The following is a 25,977-nucleotide window of genomic DNA, read 5'->3' as shown; positions in this document are numbered from 1 at the left end:
TGTGTTGCTTTAAATGTGGTCTTGAAGAACTTGTTTCTTAACCTGAATAAATAGAAACAATTAGCTGATGTGGAGGTAATTTTAGATCTACTTGGTGTTGAAGAAGGTCAGAACCAGAAAACACCATAGTAACATTCACAACCGATGTGTTTTTCTCTCCCCGGTTTTCCAGTTAGGAGTTGGTGAAAGGAGTGCCTCAGCATATGCTTTCATGAATGTCTTTAGTGTGACCATTTAAAATTGGTTCAGTTCAGTTCAGTTCAGTCGCTCAGTCATGTCCGACTCTTTGCGACCCCATGAATTGCAGCACGCCAGGCCTCCCTGTCCATCACCATCTCCCAGAGTTCACTCAAACTCCATCGAGTTGGTGATGCCATCCAGCTATCTCATCCTCTGTCTTCTCCTTCTCCTCCTGCCCCCAATCCCTCCCAGCATCAGAGTCTTTTCCAATGAGTCAACTCTTCACATGAGGTGGCCAAAGTACTGGAGTTTCAGCTTTAGCATCATTCCTTCCAAAGAACACCCAGGGCTGATCTCCTCCAAAATGGACTGGTTGGATCTCCTTGCAGTCCAAGGGACTCTCAGGAGTCTTCTCCAACACCACAATTCAAAAGCATCAATTCTTCGGCGCTCAGCTTTCTTCACAGTCCAACTCTCGCATCCATACATGACCACAGGAAAAACCATAGCCTTGACTAGACAGACTTTTCTTGGTAATGTAATGTTTCTGCTTTTGAATATGCTATCTAGGTTGGTCATAACTTTCCTTCCAAGGAGTAAGCGTCTTTTAATTTCATGGCTGCAATCACCATCTGCAGTGATTTTGGAGCCCAAGAAAATAAAGTCTGACCCTGTTTCCACTGTTTCCCCATCTATTTCCCATGAAGTGATGGGACCAGATGCCATGATCTTCGTTTTCTGAATGTTGAGCTTGAAGCCAACTTTTTCACTCTCCTCTTTCACTTTCATCAAGAGGCTTTTTAGTTCCTCTTCACTTTCTGCCATAAGGGTGGTGTCATCTGCACATCTGAGGTTATTGATATTCTCCCGGCAATCTTGATTCCAGCTTGTGCTTCTTCCAGCCCAGCGTTTCTCATGATGTGCTCTGCATATAAGTTAAATAAGCAGGGTGACAGTATACAGCCTTGACGTACTCCTTTTCCTATTTGGAACCAGTCTGTTGTTCCATGTCCAGTTCTAACTGTTGCTTCCTGACCTGCATATAGGTTTCTCAAGAGGCAAGTCAGGTGGTCTGATATTCCCATCTCGTTCAGAATTTTCCACAGTTAATTGTGATCCACACAGTTAAAGGCTTTGGCATAGTCAATAAAGCAGAAATAGATATTTTTCTGGAACTCTCTTGTTTTTCAGTGATCCAGCGGATGTTGGCAATTTGATCTCTGGTTCCTCTGCCTTTTCTAAAACCAGCTTGAACATCAGGGAGTTCACGGTTCATGTATTGCTGAAGCCTGGCTTGGAGAATTTTGGGCATTACTTTACTAGCGTGTGACATGAGTATTACTCTAATCCAAAGACTTAAACTATTTAACTTTTTATAACTTGCCTTATTGTTAGACCAAAATGAGTGCCATTTTATGCTTACTTGAAAAAGGACTATACAGAATGGAGTTTCCTCAAAAAGCTAAAAATTCATCTGCCATATGATCCTAGCAGTCCCACTCCTGACTATATATTTAAAGAAAATATAAACACTGACTCAGAAAGGTACATGCACCCCAGCCTTCGCAGCAGCACCCTTCACAATAGCCCAGACTTGGAAACAGATGAATGGATAAAGAAGACATAGCGCGCATGTGTATGTGTGCACACAATAGACTTCTACTCAGACATTAGAAGGAATGGAATTTTGCCATTTACAGCATCTTGGAAGGAATTGGGGGGCATTATGCTAAGTGAGATAAATCAGAGAAAGAGAAACACTATGTGCTATCACTTACATGTGTAATCTAAACCGTGAAACAAACTAGTGAATATCACAGACAGACTCAGATATAGAGAACAGTTATCAGTGGAGGAGAGGGACAAGATAGGGATAAGGGATTAAGAGGAACAAGCTACTGTGTATGAAATAGACAAGCCACGAGGAGATACTGTACAGCACAGGGAAGAGAGCCAACATTCCACAATAACCGTGGGATAGACGACATTTAGGAATTATTAGTCACTGAAATCTATTTAATGTTGTATGATTATAATCAGCTCTGCTGCTGCTGCTGCTAAGTCGCTTCAGTCGTGTCTGACTCTGTGTGACCCCATAGACGGCAGCCCACCAGGCTCCCCTGCCCTTGGGATTCTCCAGGCAAGAACACTGGAGTGGGTTGCCATTTCCTTCTCCAATAAACAGCTCTACCTCAATAGAAATATACTGTCCAAAAAAAAAAAAAGACTTAACAGAAACACAAGAATGCCAACATACTGAGATTTCAACAAATTTGGGGTATGATAGTTTGAGAAGATGTCAGAGTTCTGAAGGATTTGTTTCTATTGTAGGCAGTCAAGCCTTCCTCTTGGTACGTGCCTCCTAAAGAAGCGAGGTAAAACACCCACCCTTTAAATTTCCGTGATACAGTACAGGCATACCTTGTTTTATTGGCCCTTCTCTGTACTGTGTTTCACAGACTGATTTGTCAGATAATGGTTAGCTTTTTTTTTTTTAACAGTAAAAAGTATTTTTTAAGTAAAGCATGTACAGTTTTTTTTAAGACAATGCTATTGCACACTTAATAGACCACAATATAGTGTGACAATAACTGTGTGCCTTGGGAGACTAAAAACATTTGTATGACTCGCTTCATTTGTGATATTAACTTTATTGTGGTGGTCTGGAACCAAACCCACAGTGTCTCCTAGGTATGCTTGCATCAGATTTGCTGACTTTCTGGGGTTCAAAGCCTATATAAGCCCATGTAAGAAGCAAAAGCACATCTTTACTTACTACAGGTCCTTGGATGGCAGTTTGAATGTTTGCCAGATGAAGTACATTTGTTTAAAGCTGTGTCATACACCTTGGATATTTGGAAGAGATATATAATATTTGAAATATTTAAGAAAGAGAATATGTGTTTTTAGTCCCCTAGTTGATCCCTTGACTATTAAAAAGCTTCTATATATTCCATACCATTTGTATGTCATAGAAATGCCTTCACTATATTGTCATTTAATGCACGCTTTTTGTTATCACAGGAATTTTACCATAGATAATGTTTTCTGTGTTTTTCATGGGACCTTTGTGGCAGCATTTTATTTGATTATAATCTAGGAAAGAGGGTTTTCTTTGCTTTTGCAGTCAGTTTTCTGCTGTTTAAAACATTGTCCAGTGCAGTTTGTCTTCAGCTCCCTTTTGTAAACTTTAGTGTCATTTTTAAAAAAACCTTTTTATTTTGTATTGGGGTATATCCAACTATGGATGTTGTGATAGTTTCAACTGAACAGAGCCAGTAAATTTTAAAGCCAGTTTTTTGACCCAAATCCTCTAAACCACTTCAATTTAGGTACTGAAAGCATCATTTCCTTTTTTGATTGATTCCTTCCCCCCATCCTCCTCAAGTGTTTCATATTATTCAAGTTCACTGATATCTCATTGTGAACTAGGGCAGGTAAAAAGAAGTACAGATCTTTTGAGACTAGTTAGATGTTTTCCAGTCTTCAGATATTTTGATAATACACCATTAAGGGAGAATGAGGAGGATCATGAAGCTATAAGAGAAAAAGCCTGGCATTAAAAACAGTAGTTCCTAGAGGATTTTATTTTTAATTGGGATTGGGTTACATTACCCTTTTATTTACATTCATATTTTGAGCTGTAGTTTTGCCTGCATACATGGTCTTGGCTTGTAAATAAAATACCCAGTCCCCAAAATCATCATGTTTTATGTGTTGCCCGAGTCTGAATCTGTAGTTACTTGAAACTCCGCATTGCTACTAGTGTGAATGCAGTTACACATTATTCACATGTGTAATGCAAGCTGGCAGACTAAGCCCCCAGCTGACGTGTTAAATGCAGGGTAGAGAAGTTTTTCGCACATTTGAATTGTGTTATTTTCTTCCATGAAAATGCTCAGTATTATTGGCCTGGACTGGAGTAATTAAATCACAGTTGAACTTGAATTAGCCCAAACTGAAAAAAGTCTGTTGTTTGACCTGGCAGGAATTTGTTCTGTATCTGTGTGTGCTAACTGTAGAAACAATCGAAACGTTAGATATGTGAAAGCTTATTAAGTAATGAAGTGATTATTTAAAAAGCAGCAAGTTTAAACTTGTAACTAATTTTCAGATTAATTTATGACATTCCAAAACCTGTGATCTCCTCTTTTACCTTGTCGTTCATAACCTGAAAAGAGAGCAACAGGAAAGTAAGTTACATGGCTTGAATTAGTCATCTAGATTTTTGATTTCCAATATATGGGAAAAGAGAAATTATTTGGTCCCTTAAAATATTTACATGATTTTGTTTTTAATTAGTAATTACAATTTATTCTTTGGCATAAAGGGATTTTCCTATAATGTTTTGAAGGAAATACTCTGTTGAGCTCACCTAATTTCCTTTATTCTTTCAAGTTTAGATATATATGGCTTTAAAGTTCTGTCTACTTGTTAAGTTCATTGTTTATACATACATGAATTCATGCCAGAGGGGAAATAGAGGATGGTGACCATTAGGTTTGACTGGAGCTCAGGTGACCTGGGTGGAGTCTCTGCTGTAGCTGTGTGATCTTGGGAAAGTCCCTTAACTTTTCTGTTCCCCACCTTCCTAATCTGTAAAATTGGTTTAATAATAGCACCTGCTTCACACATTGTTTTGAGTCTTAAATGGGAAGTACATTTGCATGCTTAGTATGGAGCCCAGCTTGCAGGAAGTGCTCAATAATGTCTGTGGTTACTCTTGTGTGTTTGATTATGTAATTCTTTCACCAGTACCCTGCCAGTGCTGAGGGGCTCTTTTTTTCTAAAGCGCCAGCCCCTCCTCTCAGTCTTAACTTTCAGCATTCTTCTTCATCCCAGGAGCAGACTAAGGTGGAACAACTAGCTTTTGTGCGTTTGTTTTTAAAAATTTTCATTTTTTGGCTGCACTGTGTGGCATGTGGGATCTTAGTTCCCTGACTGAGGACTGAACCTGAGCCCCCTGGAGTGGAATTACAAGGTCTTAATCACTGAACCATCAGAAAAGTCCTAGCCTTGGGTTTTTACAGCATAGGCGCGTGTTATTATTGAGCTTCAGCTTTAAAATGTGAAACTTTCATGCTTCTCACCTGATTCGCAGGTGGGGGCATTGGAGTAGGTATTTGAAGTGATGGATTAGTTTGAAGTGATGGATCACTTAAGTATTTGGAAGCATTTAGAAGATTGTAGGAGTATCCGACTACAGTACTTCGGCTGTTAGTCATCTGTGTGACAGATTAAAAGCTGTAAATTGTAGTTAGGTTATTTCATCTTCTCAGGCAGTGTGGAACACATGGGGGAAATTAAATACTATTCTTCTAAGGTATAAATGAAACTTAAACATGTACATTTGTAACAATAAAATACATTGCTGTTTTTTGTGTATGTAGTCAATAAATACAGTTGATCTGAGGAAAGGGAAACTTGAAGGTGAGAGTAGTCATAAAATAGTTTGTTAAGAGGAAGGATTTAAACTTGGTCTGAGAACGGTTCGAATTTAGGGGAGAATGGAGGAGCTAGATGATGAAGCTGAGACTAAGGTGTACAAGAGAAAATGCATGTGGTATATTTAGAAAGTACTAAAGGACTTCCTCTACAGAAGGTAACATGTATTGAGCCCTGAAACTCTATGCCAGCTATAGTGTAAGGGTTTAATATGTTTACTGTTCATAGCAACTCCACTCTACACATGAGGTTTAGAAACTTGGCCATACTTGACTATAAGGTTGTCCCCAGTCCATGGGGTTGCAGAGTCAGACACAACTGAGTGATTTTCACTTTTTAATTTTGTTATAGTGGTAGAATTGTACTTGTGCATAGGTGAAGTTTATCTGTTGCTGTGTGACAAACCACCCCAAGCCAGTTGTAAGTCAGTATCACGATAAATTTTCTGATACTGCAAGCACCAGTATAGACTGTCAAGCAATAGAATATTACAAGAATCATGAAGACTACCCTCCACCCCCAGCTCCCCTTCTAGTCTGCTCCCACTTACGTCCTTCCAACAGCACAGATTAGTTTCATCCGGTTTTGAAGCTTTTATGCGTGTGAACACAATGTCTGTGTCTGGTTTCTTTTATTCAGCACTGTGAGGTTCATAGCAGTTGTATATAGCTGTATTTCATTTTCATTGCTGTAATATCTTAAAAATTGATTAAAAATTTTAAAAAAGTTGAAGTTTTTTTTCGTGTAAGAGGCATTGAAAGTGTGTGTAAGGTTCTAAGCTTTATATAATTAAAAATGATTAAAATTATTAAAAATAATTTATGGATGCTAAGGGATATGCTGTTTTAAAGGGCAAGTTATTTTTCTGAGCTTATTATTGACATAGTCTGAAGCATCTTTAAGACATTTCAGTCATACACTTTTGGTCAATAGCTATTCAAAATAACTGTTCTTTGCTGTTTTTCCCTTAAAAAAAATAAAGAATTTTATGAAGATAAATACTCTATGATCTCACTTATATGTGGAATCTTAAAAAAACAAAAACCAAAAGAAAACCCGGCTGATAGATAGAGGCTAGATTGGTGGTGGCCAGAGGTGTGGGGAGTGAGGGTGGAGTGAAATGAGTGAAGAGAGTCAAAAGGTACCAAACTCCAGTTATAAAATAAGTTACGGTGATGTAATATATGGCATGATGGCTGCAGTTGATAATACCTGTGCTATGTATTTGAAAGTTGTAAATCTTAAAAGTTTTCATCATAAAAAAAAAACCTGTATGGTGACAGATGTTAACTATACTTATTGTAGTGACCATTTTGCAGTACATAATAAATAGTGAAGCTGATGTATGTTGATTATACCTCAATTAAAAATAAAATAATTTTATGAAGGTGGAAGGTGAACTTTTTGTAGTACAGGGGAACAGTTAGGATCAGTGCTGATCTGAGGTGGAAAATGTCAGAGTGAAATTTAAATTAACTTCATCCTAACTCTGACAGTGACTGCTAAATTGGTCATTTTATGTATGCTGTGAGTGAATGCTTCTCAACGTTTGGTCTAGAATCCACAGCCTATTTTTTCATTTCTCCCACAGATGTTTGTGGGTGGTGCCAAACTTTAGAGTAGTGGAGTTGAAGACTTTGATTATTTTTGCTACAAAATGAGAAATGAGAATAACCATAGATGGAAGGGTGCCCATACCTTATATTTAAAAAAAAAAAAAAAAAAAAAGATGTGGCTGGGCAGGCAGTGGTAGAGAGCTCAGCAAAGGAAGGCAACTTTGCAACATCTCTTCCTCCCCCTCTTGTTTCCTACATTGACATTTTACATGTCATGGCTTTTCGTTTCTTCTCCATAGTTCTTCCTTTGTTTCTTGCTTATACAGATAATTTCCTTGACTTAGCTGAGAAGAGTAAAGCAGTGGGAATGTCAGATAAGGAAATGTGTTCTCATTGTACTTCCTAGTTTTTCATGAAAATACTCCTCTGTTTATATCACGCTAAGATTCCCTTGGTGGTTATCCTTTCTTTTACAGAGCTCCCGCATCAGCATCTTTTGGCCCTGTTTCCATCCCCTTTCACTGTCAGGGTTCCTGCTTGAGCTCAGCTGAGCTCTCTACCACTGACTGCTTACCTCGGCTTTCCTCTCTTTCACGTGCACGTTCTTGACTCTGCTGCTGAATCCTTCTCTTGTGCCCGTAACCTGTTCAGAACTTCCCTACATGCGAAGTACCTTTCTCAGGTTGCTGCTGCTTGAGTGGCATTTTGGCCAAGTATATTTGAGCATTTCAGCATTTTTGCTTTGCTTTGTTTTTTTAACTGCAACATGCTGAAGGGTTGGTTTCTACTTGATGTTTCCAAACTCCTCATCTTCGAGTCAGATACTTGACGCTGTACCATTTGGCTTTCTGCTGTTGTTTTGCTTTAGTTGTTCTTAACCTTGGCTACATGTTGAAAATACTTTGAAACAGTTGAAACTCTGAATATCACTTTTAGATTTAGTTCTGATTTAGTTCTAGAGTGGAACCTGAGCATTGAGGGGTTTTGAAGCTCTACAGATGTTTCTGTTGTGTGCCTATGGTTGAGAACCAGTACCTTGATAGAAATCAGTAGCCATTAAATTTATTCCCTTATCAAGTCAATTCTTAGAACCTGAAGGAGTGTATTTTGGGTTCTGTTGGTCAGAAGCCTTCTCTTTAGGCTCAGGTGAGGAAAGGGTTAATGATTTGAAGGTCTTGACCCCAGTATTTCTTCTCTTGCATACTCTTTATTCTGCAGATAGTTGACTAGATAAATGTCTGTTCTCCTGACCCAAGGGTCCTCAGACCAAGGTCTTCTGTCAGATGGAGTAGGAAGTCCATTTTGTTCTTGGGCACAAGCTGAATTCTCTAGTCTGGCTTTTATCAGTAGTAAAGCTGATATATATATATATATATATATTTTTTTTTTTTTCCCTATTATCTCCTTTTTCTCTCTTGCTTAGAATTTTGAAGGGATATGAGTATGATTACGTGAATTCCCTCACATTCCAACACATGCTGCTTTTCATCCTTGGTACTTTCTTTGTGTTGAACAGATTAAGTCACCAGAACCTGGGACACTTTCTGTCTAGGACAGAGCTTGTCTTACGGACTTTCTGCTTGGAGGAGAGGAAACTTGATAGCTTGCTTGTGCGCAGTGACACAGGTTTAGATCCAGTAATGTGAAAAGGGCAGCACTGTCCCATTCTGCAGGCTAAGGCAGTAAGGCGGGGGGAATAGGGCTGCAGCCACCATATGGTTTCTCAGATTCGGTCTTTGGGTCCCATTATCTTCCCTACACTTCTTTGGGATAGCATCTGCTTCTGTAACTTTAAACCTTGCCCTTAGATGACAGATCCATGCTCTTTCTCCTCTTGGACCTTTGCCTGGTTGCCTGCTGCATATTTCTCTTGGAACATTTTGCAATTGACGCAGGCTCAGTAAGGAGATAGCTTTCAGTCCTAAGCATCAGCAGAACCTGGGTTATCATCTTGGCTTTGCCATCACCTTTGCGACCTTGTTTGGTGTCTTTCCTGAGTTTTACTCTTCTCATCTGTGGGAAGGCATGGCAGAATGGGAGTCCTTTCTAGCTCTGACTTCACAGGACTCTCGAATCTTGTGTGGACCTCCTCTGTACTTGCCCTACCCTTGCTGATCACACTGTAGGCATGGACTCTCCCAGGCACGTTCCTGTTTCCCTTAATTAGAATGCCTCTTGGTCTCTCACTTCTCAGTCTTAATCTTCCTCTACAATCCATATCAGTCCTTTTGTTTCTTGCAGAATGGTTCCTGATCATTCCAGTCCACAAATGCTTGTTTTCTGAATTTCTACAGTCAATGACATCACTGATTGGCATTCCTCAAAAAAATCTCTTGAGTAGTTATTTGTTATGTACATATATTACTTAGCCAAACTGTAAGCTCTTTGAGGATAAGTCTGTGTTCTGTAGCATAATGCCTTGCACAGATGAGCACTTAATAATTACTTTCTGCCCTTTTGAGTAGGCATTCATGGTTAATTCCTTGCAGATTACTTTGTGGTCTCCTTTGCTAATTTAGAATAGATAAGTATCACGTTTCAACATGAGATGGTGATTTGATAGCCTCTAAATGGAAAAACCTATTTATATTTTTTCCAGAATTTAAATACTGTGAATGTTTTGCTTGTAGACTATTTTGTGACTTTTGCTTAGTATTTGGATATATGAAAATTAAAGCCATGGATTGAAGGTGTGAGTTACTGAGATGTTGACATCCTGTTAACTGGTTATATATAAGCTCCAAGAATGTGGGAACTTTGTGTTGTTAATCACTTGATCTCCTGTTGCTAAAATTGATGTCTAGACAGAAGTAGGTTCTTAATTAATATTTGTTGGATGAATGAGTGATAAGTGTTAACAGAACTGTGAGTATTTGTTCCCTTCTCTGTATCTCTGCATTGCGCTTGAGCTTTCTGTACACTAAGGAGTGTCTTACTATATCTGCTTTTCATCCCTTGGTTGGGGAAAATGAGATGAGTAGTGGATTTTGACCCACACAACCCCAAATTTGTGTTATGTGTTCTTTTCTGATGGTGTGGTAGATGAGACTGAAGTTCAGATAGGGTGTTGTCAGTTAGTGTTGGTTGCTCAATTGTGTCTGACTCTTTGCGGTCCCATGGACTGTAGAAGTGGGTGGCCATTCCCTTCTCCAGGGGATCTTCCTGACCCAGGGATTGAACCTGGGTCTCCCTCGTTGCAGGCAGATTCTTTACCATCTGAGCCACCGAGAAAGCCTGTTGTCAGTAAAACGGGAGTAGCAAAGAGGATCGAAGGTGTCGGGCCAAAATGGAGGTCGGAGGAGGTGGCATCCTAGTCACAGGACTAGGAAAGTTGAGAACGTGTGGCGGAGTGAGCGGCTCATAGCTGGGCTGGAGGCGCTTTGGAGGTGAGTTGTGGGTGGCCCGTGGAGACTTTTTCCTGGGCTCCATTGTTGAGTTGCTCAGTCGTGTCCGACTCTTCGTGACCCCATGGACTGCAGCAAACCAGGCTTCCCTGTCCTTGACCATCTCCTGGAGTTTGCTCAAACTCGCGTCCATTTAGTCTGTGATGCCATCCAACGATCTCATCCTCTGTCGTTCCCTTCTCCTGCCTCCAGTCTTTCCTAGCATCAGGGTCTTTTCCTATGAGTCAGCTCTTCATATCAAGTAGCCAAAGTATTGGCGCTTCAGCAGCAATCCTTCCAGTGAATATTCAGGGTTGACTTCCTTTAGGATTGACTGGTTTCATTTCAGTTCCTTGCTGTCCAAGGGACTCTCAAGAGTCCTTAGTATTTAAATCTGCTATGGAGTTCTGGGCTCCATAGCCGACTTGAATGATCAGGTCAAGATCTGTGAAAGGGGTAACGCTTTTCATTTTACATTAGAGTCGCAAGTAGAGTACACACCAACAAGAAGGAAGCAATAATAAAGAGGACTGTATCTCTTGATATGTTGACTCTAGTCTTAGAATTGTGTTTTAAAATCTCAACAGTTTTTCCAAGTTTCAATTTTGTCTTCTACCTACACTTAGTCTCTTGAGAAACAAAATAACTTGGTATGATTTTTGTGTCTTTTTTTTAAAAGAAGGAGTTCCAGTCTTTGCCAAGACTGATATATCATTTGTATGAAAGGATGAATAGAGTTATTCTTCTGGTTTTCTTTCAGTTCAATAGGCTTGAAAAGTGGTGTTCTTTGCCTTTGGGAAGTTATTCCTGGACTGCTACATGCTAGGGATTGTAGTCTTGAAGATGTGCAGATGATGAGCACAGACTTCAAAATCAGCATGGTATTTTGGACTAATAACCTGACTAGGGCCAAAGTTAGTTCAGGGCATTACTAGGGAAATTCCATATTCTGTCAGTTTCATCAGCAATACAGGATTGAAATCAGTTAATTTTTAGAACTGCAAGGAAGTGTACTGAGTTGTTAATGGTGATTGTCATTGGCTTGTGATTGAGTGGTTTTTAATTTCTATTTTACAGTCTTATATTTAAAAAATGTCAACAAAACGTGTATTTTATAATGCACTTATTTTTGAAATGTAGTGATGGATACAGTTGATCCTCTGATTGAACAAACCACAGATGGAAAATATTCAGGAAAAAATTTCCAAGAAGTTCCAAAAGCAATACTTGAATTTGCCCCACTCTGGCAGCTATTTACATAGCATTTACTGCTCTTTACTAGCAATTCCACTGTATTAGGTGTTATAAATGGCCTGTGGATGATTTAAAGTATATTGGAGGATGCAGATACTACACCACTTGATATAAAAGACTTGCGCATGTATGGATTCTGGTGTCTGTAGGGAGTTCTGGAAGCAATTCATCATAGGTACTTAGGGACGATTGTGCTAGTGAAATACGTGATTTAATGAGTAAAAGGTAGTCATTGTATGTACACTGTATTAGCTTTTTAAGAAAATGCATATGTAGGAGAAAGGTCTGGAAGAAAATAGGAGTGTTGGAGTGATGTAAGGAGATAGAATTCTGGGTAAAGTTTCTGTCTTACAAAGTTTTGTTAATACATTTGTAATATGACATTCATAAAAGAATCAGTGGCCACTTATCTTAGTATATTTTGAAGTAGTGGTTTTGTTGACAAAATTGACAATAATCCAAGAATCGTAGTCAAATGTCGTATTTTAGGCGTAGTGGGCCTTTCTCATTTTTTTGTCTGGTTGTGAAACATAAATGACGTGTAGGCTGAGGGAGAAGTTGAAATTGCTTGCTGCCGCTTCCTGGGGCTTCTGGACAGATGTCCGTGCTGGTGACACTGAGCAACAAAAGCGAGCCGCTTTCAGGGTAGACGGTAGAGTTGTGATAGAAAGTGGAGCTGTGATAGAAAGTGGAGCTGTGATAGAAAGTGGCCATGTTTGCGTGTGGGGCCTTTCAGGAAGACATGAGTCGCAAGCAGTGTGACGTTTTGTCACTTAGAACAATCTGGGTTTAAGTTACATACTTGTGAGTCAAAACTGTAAAGAGGGTAACTTCTTCAAGCATGGTCCGTGTAACTGCAGTATCAGATAATTTTGATATGTGAGCAATGAGGAAAGGAACCCGTCTGTAGCTCCCAAATTGTTTTCATCTAAACCTTCGTATCTCACGATTGCGCTTCCTGGTGGCAGTGCAAAGGGTGGAAAGCAGCGAATGCCTAATGTGCGCATGGGCATTGTAGTCGGGGCCTACTGCAAAAGAGGCTCAAAGTTCCCCGCTTGGCTGGGTTGAGGCAAAAGTCGTTTCATAAGGCCAAATGGAAAGCTGAATATTCAGGTTATATCTTTGATCATTTATACTTTCATTGGCTCCATTGTGTGAAATTAAATGTTAAAAATGGTCTTTAACAGAATATTAGATCAAATCGTTCTGTTAACACTTCATACATTTGTTTTGTCTATTTTATAACTTTCTCTAACCATCTTCATCATTTCGTTTTCATAATGTAAATGACCAATATTTAGAAATTTTTTTCTTCTTTCTTAAGCCTGTAGCAATCTGACATTTTAGACAAGTTTAAAAAAAAAAACAAACTTTTTTGGCTGGTCTTGTGGCTTGCAGGATCTTAATTTCCTGATCAGGAGCCAACCCAGGTCCAGTGAAAGCATTGAGTCCTAACCACTGGACTGCCAGGGAATTCCCTGACATTTTAGGTAATTTTAGCACAATCACAGTGATTAATTTTAGAAGCAATTTTTAGGAGTTAGAAAGGATTATGTATTTGTTTAGAAAATTTCTGGAAAGATGCATAAGAAACTTGACAGTGGTTACCTTTAGGAGAAAAAGATAGGATGATGGAAGGTACTTTCCCACCTTACATCCTTCTGTGCTAGTGCTCTCTGCTTTGTGTCCTTTTTACCACTTGACATTTTAAAAACTAAAGATCACATGGTATTAAAACTAGTCAGTAGCCCAGGCAACTACAGATCTATATATGAATGTAACCCCCTGTGCTATTAATATTAACTATGACTAGTTTTAAGATCGCATGATCACTGTTTTAAAAGTTTTTTGTCCTGTTTTCAAAGTACATGAAATTTATTTCTTCCTTCATTGTTGTTGTTCACTTGGTAAGTTGTGTTCGACTCTTTGGGACTCCATGGACTGCAGCATGCCAGGTTCCCCTGGCCTTCACTGTCTTCTGGAATTTGTTCAAATTCATATCCATTGAGTCTGTGATGCTCTCTAACCATTTCATCGTTTGTTGCCGCTTTCTCCTTTTGCCTTCCATGTTTCCCAGCATCAGGGTCTTTTCCAGTGACTTGGCTTTTCACATCAGGTGGTCAAAGTATTGGAGCTTCAGCATTAGCCCTTCCAGTGAATAGTCAAGGTTGATTTCTTTTAGAATTGATTGGTTTGATCTTGCAGTCTAAGGGACTCTCAAGAGTCTTCTCTAGCACCACAGTTCCAAAGCATCAATTCTTTGGCACTCAGCTTATTTTATGGTCCAGCTCTCACATCCATATACGACCACTGGAAAAACCAGTGGTTTTTGACTATCTGGACCTTTGTTGGCAAAGTGATGTCTCTGCTTTTTAATGTGCTGTCTAGGTTTGTCATAGCTTACCTTCCAAGGAGCAAGCATCATTTAATTTAATGGCTGCAGTCAACCATCTGCAGTGATTTTAGAGCCCAAGAAAAGAAAATCTGTCACCTTTTCCACTTTTTCCTGTGAAGTGATGGGACCTGATGCCATGATCTTAGTCTTTTGAATATTGAGTTTTAAGCCAGCTTTTTCACTCTCCTCTTTTACCTTCGGTCAAGAGGCTCTCTAGTTCCCCCTCACTTTCTGCCATTAGAATGATATCATTTGCATATCTGAGGTTGTTGATATTTCTCCTGGCAGTCTTGATTCCATCTTGTGATTTATCCAGCCTGGCATTTTGCGTAATGTACTCTGCATATTAATTAAACAATCAGGGTAACAATATACAGCGTTGTCATACTGCTTTCCCAATTTTCAGTCAGTTGTTTCCTGTTTGGTTCTAACTGTTGCTTCTTGACCTGCATACAGGTTTCTCAGGAGACAGTTAAGATGGTAAAATGTTCTGACAAATTTCTTCCTTCATATGTCAAATAAATTTATCTGATGTGTTCTGTTTTTATAATGTCCCTTTATTTTCACTGCAATATTATTTTATTTCAGAAGTCAGTGTGATTTCCAGAAAACTGTTTAGAGGTCCTTTGGGACAGTAGAATATTAATTCATTTGCAGATCATAACTCAGTAAAAATGAAGTTGTAAACTGTACACAAATTTGGCCTTTTATTTTCTCCTTTCATTATAAGAAAATTTAGTTATGTAACCTTTAGCACGTTGCTTAATTTTCGAGTGTTTTTCTCTTTGTTTAGTTAGACATTCATTTTTATAAGATTACCTCCAAGGACTCGTTTGGATGAGATATGATTTTGTAATTTCATATCTTTTTCAATTCAAAAGATAGAATTCAATAATTCTTAAAGTATATTACAATCAAAATTTCTAGTTAAGCAAAATCTGCATAACCTCAGAATAAACTTTAATTGTTTAAGTGCATTTGTAGTCTGATTTGTCTCATGAATGAATTCTAATGTAATGTTGCGTAAAGTCAGCCATATGCATATGTAAAATCTTAGTCATAGACTGGGGTTTTGAATGAAAATTTCCGGTAATGAAGACATTAACCTTTTGTGTGTGTATGTGGGGCTTATGTATGTGTGTATGTGTGTTTTTTTTAAGCAAATTAACATTTGTTTTTAATCATTATACTTAATTCTAGAGAATGAGCCTTTTCTTTATTTAGAAACTTAAAGGAAATGTTGTCTTATGCCAAGTTTAGGTTCATGGATAGTTATACAGTGGGTTATCAATCAAATTTAATTAAGCTGTAACAGCTTCTTTCACTAACTTTCCTTCAATTGATTAAATTATGGCACTGAGGAAAATAATTCTGATCCACACGCTGAGGGCTTGCTATTTTCAAAGAATGTGTACTGAAATGTGACATCTCTATTGTGAACTTATATTAAAACACCGAACTGCTGTCTTCATTAGGGAACCTCTTTTGGTTACTTGGCCTTTGAAAAAACATCTGAACAACAAAAAAATGAAACGTCTTTCTTAATTTAAAATTTTCTGCTGTCTCTTGAAGCAAGACGGTTGTCATGCTGCTACTGCTACTGCGAAGTCGCTTCAGTCGTGTCTGACTCTGTGCGACCCCATAGACGGCAGCCTACTGGGCTCCCCTGTTCCTGGGATTCTCCAGGCAAGAACACTGGAGTGGGTTGCCATTTCCTTCTCCAATGCATGAAAGTGAAAAGTGAAAGTGAAGTCGCTCAGGCGTGTCCGACTCAACGATCCCATGGACTGCAGCCCACCAGGCTTCTCCGCCCATGGGATTTTCCAGGCAAGAGTGGGGTGCCATTGCTTTCTCCAACGGTTATCATGGCTGGAATCTAAATTGGAAGCCAGATGACTTTATCTCCCCTACAGTTTTCTGAATGAACTAAATTGAAAGGGTCAGTGTGTATTAGAAATTCTGCTAGATGATGAGATGATTTGTAACGGGGGCGGGGCATACGCGTCCTCATCTCTGGCTTGTGTTAACAGACGAGAGGCTGGGTGCATGCTTGGAAAGCTTTTCTGTGTCCTTCACAATTGATCCTCCCTGCAGCCAGGCAGCTGAGGAGATATCCCCTGAAGTGGCAGAACTCCCCATCCTCCCTCTTCTCCTGCCTTTTTTTCCCCCCTTTACTATATACTGGGCCATTCAATGGCCTTGCACTGACCTGAAAGACAAAGAGTGCTTTCATACTCTGGGTTTAGCCATGGCCGGTGTGCTGGGCCTTTGTTAGGACTTGCAGTAGCCCTTTCTCTGTCACCACCCCCAGGCTCATTGTTCATACTTTGCAACAGCAACTGTGTCATTTTTAGAATTTTACCTCCTTACTTACAAATAAATAGTTGCAAGAGAAAAGTCCAATTTCTTTTAATGAAAAATGCAAAGAAAAGCAGAGCTTAATTTCCACTTGTGGTTTTTTGATAGCGAGTGCTCTGTAATGGCTTAAGTGCTGTAGTGTGAGACTTGATCTCATTGAAATTATTCTCTGTCATTTAAAATGTGAAGTAAAAATGAACTTTATTTCCTTTGTGTATGGTTATATTCCATCTAACTTACTGTTGGTGCTTAATATTCATTCATGAAGTACAGATAAGAATCTTTTTCTCCTGTATCAGATGGTTTTTAAATTATTCAGTGTTTTTGTGGTTTATTGGATAATACGAAGTGGAGAATTTAGACAGTTATGTGGATTATTTAAAGAATGCCTTTTGCCTCAGTCAATAGGCAAAAGTTAATAGTATTGCTTTTGTCCTACATTTTGCTTATATGCAAGTAAACTGTCAAAATGAAAAGCAAAAGTTATTTTTTTAAACATGTCACATTTGGATATGTAAACTTTGTCAGATAGACTTGGACTGTATTTTACAGTTTTATCTTTAATTCTGTTTTATTTTTAATTTACTGAAGAGTATTCTCTTTCTACACGTGATTCATCTTTTAATGAAAATTTTATGCATATAGAAAATTATGGAGAATAACAGACAGTACACAACAGCTTTGTTCTATTTGTATTCTTGAGAGATTTTAGAGGGTTTTATTGAACCCTAGAAGTCAATCTGTGCCTTATGAAAGTTTATAATTTTTCATTTCCTTATGTCACAACTTTCTCCCCTAGGCAGGTTGTTTGTTAATGTGTTACCCTTGACACAACGCAGTAACTGCTGGAAAGTGTTTGTGACCAATTTAAATTCTGTGTAATAAGCTCAGTATTAAACAAGTAGATACACTAAATTTTTAGATGCCAGAGATAGATTGTCACATTCTAAGAAGGGGATATTATATTAAACATGGTGAAAATATAGTCATGATATATAAACTGGTATATAAATATGTGCTTGAAACCTTAGGAAAATTTCTGCTAGTTTGTCATTGGTTCAGCTGCTATATTGGTATTTTATTTTGATCTTCACACTAGAAAGAATAATTGCTCTTAGAGGTCTTAATGTTAGCAGTGATTTATAGTGTACCTACTGTATATTAATCACTGGGTTAAATACTCTAAACAAACTGTGTATCAGCTCTGTGAAGTAAGTACTATTATTGCCCTCATTTTCCAGATGGAAATCCTGTGCTTAGAGATATTAAATGTAACCCCCCCAGAAATCATACGGGTAGTAAGTGGAAGAACTAGAATGCTAAAATCAGATTTATATTTGAAATCACTGATGTGAATACACTGCCTCCTGAGATCAGTGTTTCTAGAGTTGTGTACTAAACCTCTTTGACAGTCTGAATTTGGTCTATTTCAGTTAAAATTCTGAGCTTTGGGTCAAGGTATGTTCATGTTCTTCAAAACCTAGGTATTGGCTGGAATTACTGGTTCTAGTTTATCTATTAAAGGGCTTGTGTGCAGTGCATTTGATTCAATCCAGAGCTCTTAGACTGACTTGTTGCCAGTGACTTTGTTGCTGTATCCATTTCAGATAGATACCTCATAAGCTGGATGCTTCGCTACCTAAACCTGAAACCAGAGAAAAGGAAAAGGGGGTTGGGAGAAAGGAGGAACAGGGAGCCTTCGCTTTCCTAGTGGTTGAACAACACTGATGGGGGGAGGTTGTTTTGGAAGAGCCTGGAGTGTAAGATCGGAGAAGGCACTGGCACCCACTCCAGTGCTCTTGCCTGGAAAATCCCATGGGCGGAGGGGCCTGGTGGGCTGCAGTCCATGGGGTCGCTAAGAGTCGGGCACGCTTGAGCGACTTCACTTCCACTCTTCATTTTCATGCATTGGAGAAGGCACTGGCACCCACTCCAGTGCTCTTGCCTGGAAAATCCCAGGGACAGAGGAGCCTGGTAGGAGGCCATCTGTGGGGCCGCACAGAGTTGGACACGACTGAAGCGACTCAGCAGCAGCAGTAGCAGCAGCAGAGTGTAAGATGCTAAGGATGAGGTTGAGAAGGAGAATGACTTGACAGTGGGTTGAGGCAGTGGGGACATGGTAGACAAAGCTGCCACTGCTACATTTACTTTAGGATTTTGCTAAATATGGGCTAACAGGGTATATACTCCAGCATACATATCAGTTTGTTCTTTTTCCAAAAGAGTGTCAGTGAGTTCTCTATCCTCGTGAGTGAAAAGCCCTTTGGAGTTTTTTCATGACATCATTTGATGACCATTGTTGCATTAATTTAGCATAACTACATATGTTGGGTGTCCTTATGTACTTGGATCTCTGTGCTTATGGCTTGCTTACCTAGATTTACTCTGCTCTAGGAAATGTTCTGGATGTCAGCAGTGTTGAAATTCTGTTCTTGCCTTCAGCAGGCACTGTGAGAGAGAGTATGATTTAGAGGCAGTACTATTTAGAGGCAGAAGTCAGACCTATTTTAATAATTGTTCTAAGGTATTTTTTGATTTTTTCGTTTTATTGACATATTCACTGATGGTGCCAAATCAGTGGTGTCTGTCAAACTGCTCGTGCTTTAGCATGAATCAACATGATGGTACCAAATTAACTAGTAATGATTGTTTTTTTTCCACCAACACAGATTCTCAGAAAACAAAAAGAAAACTTTGATTTTCACTTAATATCTTTGATGAAACAGTAAAAAAAATTTAAAAAAGGATTTATTAGATCTTTACCCTCGTGTACATTTTTTAATACTCTGTGCAATAGAATGCAGATATGCATAGAATACTTCTGTTGTATTTGTTGTTCACTAGCTCAGTCACGTCCTACTCTTTGCGAACCCATGGACTGTCGCACACCAGGCTTCCCTGTCCTTCACCATCTCCTGGAGCTTGCTCAAACTCCTGTCCCTTGAGTTGGTGATGCCTTCCAACCATCTCATCCTCTGTTGTCCCCTTCTCCTCCTGCCTTCAATCTTTCCCAGCATCAGGGTCTTTTCCAGTGAGTCGGCTCTTTGCATCAGGTGGCCAAGGTATCGGAGCTTCAGCATCAGTCTTTCCAATGAATATTCAGGATTGAGTTCCTGTAGGATTGACTGGTTGGATCTCCTTGCAGTCCAAGGGACTCTCAAGAGTCTTCTTCAACACTGCAGTTCAAAAGCATGAATTCTTTGGTACTCAGACTTCTTTATGGTTCAGCTCTCACATCCATACGTGATGACTGGAAAAAACATAGCTTTGACTAGATGGACCTTTGCTGGCAAAATAATGTCTCTGCTTTCTAATATCAAAATAATGTCTCTGCTTTCTAATATGCTGTCTAGGTTTGTCATAGCTTGCCTTCCAGGGAGCAAGTGTCTTTTAATTTCATGGCTGCAGTCACCATCTGCACTGATTTTGGAGCCCCAAAAGATAAAATCTGTCATTGTTTCCATCGTTTCTCCATCTATTTGCCATGAAGTGATGGGACCAGATGCCATGATCTTCATTTTTTGAATGTTGAGTTTTAAGTCAGTTTTTTCACTCTCCTCTTTCACTTTCAGCAAGAGGCTCTTGTTGCCATCTGCGTTTCTAAGGTTATTGATATTTCTCTTGATTCCAGCTTGTGCTTCATCTAAGCCCAGCATTTTGCATGATGTACTCTACATAAAAGTTAAATAAGCAGAGTGACAATACCCAGCCTTGACGTTCTCTTTTCCCAATTTGGAACCAGTCCATTGTTCCATGTTTGGTTCTAACTGTTGCTTCTTGACCTACATAGAGGTTTCGCAGGAGGCAGGTCAGGTGGTCTGGTATTCCGGAACATCTCTTTAAGAATTTTCCACGGTTTTTTGTTATCCGCAGTCAAAGGCTTTAGTGTAGTCAATGAAGCAGAAGTAGTTTTCCTGGAATTCCCTTACTTTCTCTGCGATCCAACAAATGTTGGCAATTTGATCTCTGGTTCCTCTGCCTTTTCTAAATCCCAGCTTGAACATCTGGAAGTTCTTGGTTCATGTACTATTGAAGCCTAGCTTGGAGAGTTTTGAGCATTACTTTGCTGGCCTATGAAATGAGTGCAATTGTCTGGCAGTTTTTATTGCATAATTGTTCAATAATGGTTCTAATGAAAACCACTTAAGTGAGTGAGTTGCAGGCAAAGCTAACCACTTTTTTTCTTGTAACCATTTTTACTTGAAAGAATGATAAACTCTGGTTATTCAAATTTGCATATTTAGGAGATGTAGTTTCAAAAATAAACCATTGTGCCTTCCACTTTGAGGAAAACTGTTACCAGTGATAAAATTAGAGGTTTTTGGTGAAAAAATATTAGACTTGTATCTGTCACCATGAGTTTTGACAGCTTCCCAGTGTTTAATAGTTTTCTGATGAGATCAATGATGATATTAATAGATTTGATTTTTATTTATTTTTTGAACAGATTGCACTTTTAATGTTGTCCAACAAAATGTGTCAGTATCTGGAAAATCTGCACAACTTAACATGCCTATTTCCAGATGATCAATGCATGATGTTACAAACGCCTGATAGGTGAAGATCCACTTAAAAAGCAAGGGGGACTTCCCTTGCTGGTTCGGTGGTTAAAAATCTGCCTTGCAGTGTGGGGGATACAGATTCGATTTCTGGTGGGGGACTAAGATCTCATAATGCCGGGGGGCAACTAAGCCCACCAAATAAATAAATATTTTAAAAAATCTTGAAAAGTAATCTGAATTAATTTTACTGCATTTGTGTATGAAAAGTTAATTAATATGGTTTTTAGATTTCAAATTGCATATAACCTGTAAAAACTACCATTAATCAAGTTTTGGTGTAATAATAAAAAAGAAAAAGCACTATTATCAAGAAAGGCTATTAACATACTCCTTCCCTTTTCCAACCACACATCTGCTGTGTCTGTGAGAGCATCTTTTCCTCACAGATTTCAAAATAACATGTTGCAACAGATTGATGCAGAATCACATATTAAGATATTAGCTGATCTTCTGTTAAACTGGACATAAAAGTGATTTCCAAAAATGTGAAACAGTGTCACTCTTCTCCAAGAAAAAATTATATGGCTATTTTTAAAGTTGAAATTTTTTATTGTGTATACATATAATTAGTTTATTACCTTAAAATAGTAGATATTCAAAATTTTCTCAGTTTTATTTTCTGATGTGATAAATGTACTTAGATATACTCCATTTAAGCAAAAGCTCTTAGGATTCCTCACTAACTTTTAAGTGTAAAAGAATTCTGAGGTCATGAAGTTTAGAAACAGAAATTATACCATATCAGCAACTAAAGCTGTTATTTCTTTGCTCTTGTTATTTTAATGAGATAATTGTTTTAAAGGAAAAATAAACTTTTTGTTAGAGCTTATTAATAATTTCTATTTCTGCTTCATTGACTGCACTAAAGCCTTTGACTGTGTGAATCACAACAACCTGTGGGAAATTCTTAAGGAGGAGAATATCAAACCACCTTACTTGCCTCCTGTGAAACCTGTATTCAGGTCAAGAAGCAGCATAGAACTGGACATGGAACAATGAACTGGTTTTAGATCCAGAAAGGAGTATGTCAAGGCTGCATGGTGTCACCCTGCTTATTTAATTTATATGCAGAGTACATCATGCGAAATGCCAGACTGAGTGAAACACAAGCTGGAATCAAGATTGCTGGGAGAAATATCAATAACCTCGGATATGCAGATGACACCACCCTTATGGCAGAAAGTGAAGAAGAATAGAGAGCCTTTTGATGAAGATGTGAGAGGAGAGTGAAAAAGCTGGCTTAAAATTCAACATTCAAAAAGCAAAGATCATGGCATCTGGTCCCATCACTTCATGGCAAATAGATGGGGAAACAATGGAAACAGGGACTGATTTTTTTTTTCTTGGGCTCCAAACTCACTGCAGATGGTAACTGCAGCCATGGAAAAAGACACTTGCTCCTTGGAAGGAAAGCTATGGTTATCCTAGACAGTATATCAAAAAGCAGAGACATTACTATGCCATCAAAGGTCCGTGTAGTCCAAGCTGTGGTTTTTCCAGTAGTCATATATGGATGTGATAGTTGGACCATAAAGAACTCTGAAAGCTAAAGAATTGGCTTTTGAACTGTGGTGTTGGAGAAGACTCTTGAGAGACCCTTAGACTGCAGTGACATGAAATCAGTCAATCCTAAAGGAAATCAACCCTGAATATTCATTGGAAGGACAGATGCTGAAGCTGAAACTGCAATACTTTGGCCACCTGATATGAAGAGCTGACTCATTGGAAAAGACCCTGATGCTGGGAAAGATTGAAGGCGGGTGGAGAAGGAGGCGGCAGAAGATGAAATGGTTGGATGGCATCTTTGACTCAATGGAGATGAGTTTGAGTAAGCTCTGGGAGATGGTGAAGAACAGGGAAGCCTGGCATGCTGCAGTCCACGGGGTCGCAAGGAGTCGGACACGGCTGAAGTGACTTAGCAGCAGCTGCATACTTAAGAGTCTTTCTTTAACTTGGATCCTCTGCGTTGTTGGTGCCTCTCCTGAGTGTAATCTCTGGTGCCTGCGTCTGGGCTGGCTGGAACAGAGGCAAGGTATTTAGGATTTAGATACCTTGATTTAGTATTAATATTCAGATACATTGGTTTGATGATTGAAGTAATACTTTATTCTTTTGGGATCTGCTTGTACCGACTTGAGTGCCATATCCTTTTATCCATTCTTCATATGAGAAAGTGATCGTTTTGGTTATTTGGACCGAGACGTATTATGGCAGGGTAATTCCTACCCTAAAAGCCTTTATCTAGAGAAGAAGAGAAGCAAACTCCATTGGATTCTAATTAGCTTTGGGACTAATTTGCTCTGTGAATTATTCAATGAGGAAGTCTTATAAAAAAGTCTTTTGTCTAGATGGAGAAACGATGTTAGCATAAGGAATAATAAGAAAGAGAAGTAGTCTCTCACAGAAGGTATCATTTATGAAATACCTACTATGTACTCAATTCTTTATAAGGATTATTTATTTAATCCTTACAGTAATTCTGTGAGGTATTATTTCTTACCTCCTTTTACAAATAATAAGGGTAACTGAAGCTAAATGAAAGATAGCAATGTAGGACCTCTTACTGTACCAAGCCAGGAAGCGTGGAATTTAATCCAGGTAATAGTTTGGAGTTGAATGGATGATAGTTTGGAGTTAAATGGATTTAGATTAGTGGAGGAAAGAAGGGAAGACATTCCAGGTTTTGGCAGTTGCAGGATCAAACAGGAAAGAGCCTAGCATTTGTTCCTTAGGAGAGGTTTTATTTTAGGGCATGGGAAATAAAAATTATATAGAACAGCTCCCAAATTGTTGTGGTAATCAAATTACAGGATTTGGAGTTAAAAAAAAAAATTGGGGAGCCCTTGACTGTTCTTTGATGAACCACAGTATTGTCCAGGACCGTTGATGTGATACCTTTCTGTATAAATTGAAGAGGAAGACTCTCCTCAGGAGACCTAGGCAGCTAGTGCAGCTAGAAAGGGAAGATCTGAATTGAAGTGCTGGCCATGGCTTGTGGAAAGGGGAGACTGAGGATGGCTTCTAGGAAAATTACTGAAGCCGTGTAGAGGAAAGTGAAGGAATTTATAGGCTAAAGTTGAGTAGTAGCAGTCAGACTGCACACTAGTTAATAATTAGACTGCTGCTGCACCGTAGTAGAGGCAGTATAGATCTTCCCAGTTTACTGTTTTATGTATTTGATTTTTTGGTTGTGCCGCACGGTTAGCAGGATCTTAGTTCCCCAACCGGGAATTGAACCCCAAGGCCAAGGCAGTGAAAGTGTCAACTCCTAACCGCTGGACCACCAGAGAATTCTCTGACCCATTTTAACCAGTGTAATTTTTTTCTTGAATTAAAAAATTGCTTAATACAGTAGAATTTATTAATATGTAACATTGACTTTTGATAGAATAATTATATGCATCTTTGCAGATGTTACTCATAAGAATAGAATTTGTGTGGGGCTCTAACCATTGGAAATGGAGTAACAGGAGGGAGTAATGGGGATGTTTATATACAGTAGTACACTGGTGGTGGTGGGGTGGTGCTGGTTGCATGCTCAAAATTACTTTTAAAAATCAGTCATCTTTGAAGAACATGATTGGTTTAGAGATAATTTTTTCTAAAGATTAGTAAATTTAAATATGTGACACTGGATGTGTAATAATTACTTTGGACTGGAATTTATGAAAGGCAGTCATCTTGGCTATGTGCATTCTACATAAGAACATAAAATCTTTCAAGAATTTTATGTTGAAATGCCCCTGACTGTTTTAAGAAAGAAAGGAAAAATATTACCTGTAGTTAACGCCACACCTTGGAGTCACCAAATAAAACAATGGTGACTTCTTATGGGTCTGATATCCTAAGGAGATATGTTTAGAGTTGTGAGTTTATAGGATTTTTTTCTCTGCCAGGACATCCCCCCCTGCCCTCCAGCACCGCAGGGCCTGCTGCGATCTCAGTCCCCAGTCAGGATGGAGCCTGTGTCCCCTGGAGTGGAAGCAGTGAGGGTTTTAACCATGGGATGGCTGGAGAAGTTCCTTTGTCAGGATGTTTTTTGTTGAATATGGAAAGTAAATTATAATGGTGTTAAAGTTTGTATTCTTGTTGGCATTATTTTAGCCAAGATCTAAAGATAATCCATGTTTTGGCTTTGTGATTGAAAGTTGGTGTGTAATTTTTATTTGTTCATTATGTATCACTCGGGGACCCTCCGGGGTGACTCTGAGTCAGGTGAGACAGAGCTGCAGAATACTTTGCAGTTCTTGTTAGCTGTGCATTTGCAAGTAGGTGAATTGATTACAGATGTTTCCATTATTATTAAGATATTATTAAGAATGACTGTAGGGAAAGGAGAATTATTTTCTAAGTGGTGGTGGTTGCTATTTTATATTGCCATTGTTTATCAAATCTTTTTTTTTTTTTAGGGGAAAATAGGATTTACTCAAAAAATTTCAAGTGGATGGTAGACTTTAGATACAAGTTTTGCTAGTAAAAGAGTGTTGATTTCCCCCATTAGTCAACGAGACTTGTGACTGCAAACACTAAGACGTTTTCAAAATAAGAGAGTTTTTAAAATACCTGCCATGATAGCTGATGGTTGTTGAGGTTCATTGTTTGCCAAATAGCATTAAATGCCTTAAATGTTTTATTTCAGTTCTAGGAGATAGTTTCCATTTATTCATAACATTATTTTTTGAATGCTGAGACTACTTTAGCAATGTGTTGGCTAGAGTGTAGCATCCCATGTAGTCTAAAACTTTATTCTCAAGACTTCCTGGAGGGCTGACAAGTTGGTCCTGGCATGTCAACAGTTAAGAGTGTTATGGATGCAGTGTTCATTGCACTTCCATGAATAATGG

At 38.7% G+C, this 25,977-nt stretch overlaps 1 protein-coding gene across 2 annotated transcripts in view; it reads left to right on the top strand.

The window, feature by feature from the left end:
- Positions 1-25,977, top strand: part of EIF4G3 (eukaryotic translation initiation factor 4 gamma 3) — a 354,292-nt gene that overhangs the window by 48,269 nt on the left and 280,046 nt on the right. The window contains exon 1 of one of the 2 annotated variants that reach the window (XM_013974607.2): positions 23,147-23,165. The exons of the other annotated variant lie outside the window; for it this stretch is intronic. The gene's annotated coding sequence lies outside the window, so the exon portion shown is untranslated. Of the gene's footprint in view, positions 1-23,146; positions 23,166-25,977 lie in introns of those variants that run through there. 2 annotated transcript variants of the gene reach the window in all.

Source organism: Capra hircus, chromosome 2 (assembly GCF_001704415.2).
Source record: "Capra hircus breed San Clemente chromosome 2, ASM170441v1, whole genome shotgun sequence".
In the NCBI taxonomy this organism is placed as follows: Eukaryota; Metazoa; Chordata; class Mammalia; order Artiodactyla; family Bovidae; genus Capra; species Capra hircus.
Note: the sequence above shows the minus strand (reverse complement) of the source record. Positions and strands in the feature narration are given on the sequence as shown.